The sequence below is a fragment of the Piliocolobus tephrosceles genome, chromosome 1 (genome assembly GCF_002776525.5).
Source record: "Piliocolobus tephrosceles isolate RC106 chromosome 1, ASM277652v3, whole genome shotgun sequence".
NCBI classification, from domain to species: domain Eukaryota; kingdom Metazoa; phylum Chordata; class Mammalia; order Primates; family Cercopithecidae; genus Piliocolobus; species Piliocolobus tephrosceles.
Genome location: NC_045434.1, coordinates 219,747,696 through 219,751,734, shown reverse-complemented (window position 1 = coordinate 219,751,734; position 4,039 = coordinate 219,747,696). Strand labels below are relative to the sequence as shown.

General features: G+C 53.5%; 1 protein-coding gene across 2 annotated transcripts in view; it reads left to right on the top strand.

Moving 5' to 3' along the window:
• Positions 1–4,039, top strand: part of PRKCZ (protein kinase C zeta) — a 145,645-nt gene that overhangs the window by 51,284 nt on the left and 90,322 nt on the right. Inside the window, exon 2 of one of the 2 annotated variants that reach the window (XM_023215136.2) lies at positions 899–1,106. The exons of the other annotated variant lie outside the window; for it this stretch is intronic. The gene's annotated coding sequence lies outside the window, so the exon portion shown is untranslated. The remainder of the gene's footprint in view (positions 1–898; positions 1,107–4,039) is intronic. 2 annotated transcript variants of the gene reach the window in all.

Genomic DNA, 4,039 nt, shown 5'->3' with positions numbered 1-4,039 from the left:
GATGGTCTCGATCTCCTGACCTCGTGATCCGCCCGTCTCGGCCTCCCAAAGTGCTGAGATTACAGGCTTGAGCCACCGCGCCCGGCCGGAGACATATTTTTTAATTTAAAAAAAATCTGAGGAAAGGTGATCCTGAGGTGAGCCCTGGGCCCAGTACTGCCTGGGACAGAGCAGCCGTGGAGCCCGGTGTGTGTGCGCCCCCAGCGCATACACCCCGGAAGGCACGCCTCGCACCCTGCTCCTGGCAGGGCCCGTGCCAGGTGGGCCCAGGCTCCGGGGACAGTGGCCCAGGACTTGAGATGTTAGAAATAAATTTTTGGTGCCACAAAAGAAATAGCACTCGAACATAAATTTAATTTTCTCAGCAAGGCAATTTTCCTTCTGTAGAAGGGTGCCTCTCACAGATGGAGCAGCATCTGAATGAGGGAGGTGGGAGTCTCATCCTAACACAGCCCGTCCCTACTGCTGTGTGGTTCCCCTGTTGGCTGGGGTTGGACTGCACAGTCTGAGCTAATTCCGATTGGCTGTTTTAAAGAGAGCAGGAGTACGAGCTGGAGTGGTGGGGTGAATAGTTCAGCGGGAAGGATGGTTGCAGAACAGGTGACTCAGGATGACTAAGAACAGAGCAGGTGACAAGGATGACTAAGGTCAGAGCAGGTGACCAGGGGTGACTAAGGACAGAGCAGGTGATAGAGGCTAGCAGGGGGTTGTTTACAGAAACTAGGGGCAAGGGGACGTAAAGAACAAGGAAGTTTTAGAATGAAGAACAAAGAATGGGGATCTAAATATACGGATACATTTGCTTCTTTGGAGAGGAGCTCAGAACTCATTATTAGCCTGTCATACTTAACAACTGACAGGCTAAAACCTTTGGAGAGGAATGTATTGTATCCTACAGGAGAGGCGCCGCTGGCCTGTGTCTTCTGCAGGGACAGGGAGCGGCTGTGGCCGGGAGGTGTTGGCGGCTGTGCTTCAGCCCCGGCCCCAGCTCCAGCTCTTGCAGTTGCTGGCGTCTCTAAGGCCCATCCTGAGGTGGCCTGGAGACTGCTGAGTTACTTCTGGAATCTGCACCATGGAAGTGAAACCTGGACTGTGATACGAGGCTGGTGAGAGGGTGCCCTGCCATCACACCCAGCCTTGTAGAAAACTCATTCCAGTGGGCCCCTGGTTCTCAGGGACCAAATGGTGATCTTTCTTTGTTTGTTTTTTTGTTGTTGTTTTGTTTTTGTTTTGTTTTGTTGTGTTGTGTTTGACATGGAGTCTCACTCTGTGGCCCAGGCTGGAGGGCAGTGGCACGATCTCGGCTCACTGCAAGCTCCACCTCCTGGGTTCGCGCCATTCTCCTGCCTCAGGCTCCCTAGTAGCTGGGACTACAGGCGCCCGCCACCTCGCCCGGCTAGTTTTTGTATTTTTAGTAGAGACGGGGTTTCACCGTGTTAGCCAGGATGGTCTCGATCTCCTGACCTCGTGATCCGCCCGTCTCGGCCTCCCAAAGTGCTGGGATTACAGGCTTGAGCCACCGCGCCCGGCCCAATAGTGATGTTTTTACTGCTCTGGGCCTAATCGCGTGCACCGTTGTCTGTGTTGTGACTTCCGTGGGAGGTTCTGTTGGAGAAGGAGCCACACAGCTGTGTGGGACCCGGCACTCCTTTATCACCATCATCGGGGCCACGGACACCCCCTCTCACACGTCGCTGGGATATGAAATTAGGGAATAAATGGGAATTTTCAGTGCTATGCAGCTAGCGTTAAGATCCTCCTCAGTGTGACGTCTGAGACCTTTCCCCGGCTGGAGCCCTGTCACTCATTCATTCATTCATCCCTTGCCAGCCTGGGCAGCTGCCAGAGGCACAGTCCGGAACCGCCCCTTGCTAATGGGCGGACCGGTGAAGGCAAAGCAGGCTCACTGTGCAGACTGATGATTGACAGTTCCAGGGTGTGATCGACACAAGCGCCTGCCAGGAAGGAGCCCCTTCAGAAGCAGTGGGTGGGGCGGGGCGGGGCGGGGAAGGCCGTGGGGAGGAGTGACTTTGAGAGGAGGCTCACAGGACTGTGCCCGGAAGGAGGGAGCAGCAAGGACCCTGCGGGCAGCGGGGGGCACAGCACAGGCCGTGGCTGTAGGCGAGGGTGGTGCCCAGGCATTGACGGAGGGGAGCTTGCTGGGTGGGGCAGCGTGGGGTGAGGGTCAGGAGGACCCATGTTTCATGACTAAGGAGTTAGTGAAGCCTGCGTGTGACCTATTTCCTGTTCGAATTAAACCCGTCATTAGTCTGTGTCATCCTAAACCAGATCACTCGCAAGGAATGGAAAAACCTTGAAATACGTTTTTAAACTGATGAAAGTGAGATATGGAGGCCCCTGAGGAAAAGACCAGACTCCGGGGTCTGCACCCTCAGAGCGGCGAGCTGCGTCTGTTAGGGGTGACCTGAGGTCCCTGCTGCGAACCAGCTTGTTGATACAGAAGTCATTTCTCGTCTTCTCTAAGAACCTGCAGCTCCTGTCAAATGTCAGCCATTCCCCATGTCTTGCTGACACTGTCATTAGGATTCCTGTGAGGGCCAGTGGGGAGACAGCTCAGTCTTGGCCCTGCTTCTGACCCCCCCCCCCGCACTGCCCCCAAATGCATACTGCTGGCCTTTCCTGGGTTTAATTTTATTTTGCAGTGGTAGAGGTTGTTTTGCTAAAATTATTTCAAAATCTGCCTTGTGGAAAAACGCCCACATCAGGGTGACCATCTGTGGCAACCGAGAATTCCTCAGAGGCAGCGTCTTCACCGCCCAGCTCAGTGGACGGCACAAGCTGCCAGCCAGACCTCTGTCTGTCCCTGCTCGAGGCCCCAGCTGCCCCTTCCTCCCGGCACCTCTCTCATCTCCGGAGTCCAGGTTTTGTTCCCAAGGTCCTGCCTTTGTATCTAAATGCTGTGTCCTCTCCCCGGACGATCTCCTCCAGACATTGGTTCTCAGGGACCAGCTCCCCATGGGCGATGATGTCTCTGATACAGGAACTTATGGGTAATTTGCAAGTTTGCACAGAAAGTGGAGGCCGTTTGTTCCTCCTGGGGTGTGTGAGCGGGGGCCTCGGGGAGCAGGTATGGGACAGGACACAGGAGGAACAGGCACGGCTGGTGGCGTGCAGCGAACAGCAGTGGCCACACCAGGTGGTGGCTCCCATGGCGCTGTCAAGGCCGGCCCAGCCCTGAGCAGGTGGGGTCTGCAGGTGGGGTCTGCAGGTGGGATCTGCAGAGGCCTCCTGGGTTGGAGGAGACTTATTCAGGGGGAGTTTTGGTCTTGCTAGAAATTCCATGAGACGAAAGATGACATTTTAATTCTATCATTGAGGCGTGATCTTTTTAATACAACCCCCTGTGTGAGGGGTGTGAAGGAGGCTGCTCCTGCGTGATACGGTGCCCGCTCCTCCAGGCTGGGGCTCCTGGCCAGTTCATCTTTCATCCTGTGTCTGACTCTCTCTATCATTTCTAAAATGACTAAGACAATTTATTTTGTAAAAAAATAAAAATAAGGCGTTAAGATGATTCTACTTTGTAGAGGGATCCCGAGGAAGTGTCTCCTCTGGGACTGGCCTGTCCCCCTATCTTGTTTTCCCTCTAAGCGACCTGGGAGTTCCCAAATCTTGGTTTTAGTTCTGACAAGTGGAGACTTTACCCCCATACCTTTTTAAAACCTTTTTAAAGGTTTAATTTCAAGGAGATACAATTTCTTTTGTGTGTTTGGTTACTAAAGCTGTCTTGCATCTCAAATGTGATTTAAGAAATCTAACAAAATGCACTGGCCACGTCCTCTAAGTAGGAGGAGGCCAGCGGGCATCTCCCCTCCTCGCCCCTTCCCTGGTGGTCTCACTGATGTCCCGCCACCCCCAGCCCTCCTTCCTTTCTTTCCCTTGACGTTGTCATCAGACTCCAGGGACAACCCCTGGTGCAAGACATCCTGTTGTTGATTTACTTGTTCTCTCATTTGTTTCTGTGTTTGTTCCATTTCATTCATTCATTCATTCATTCATTCATTCATTCATTCATTCATTC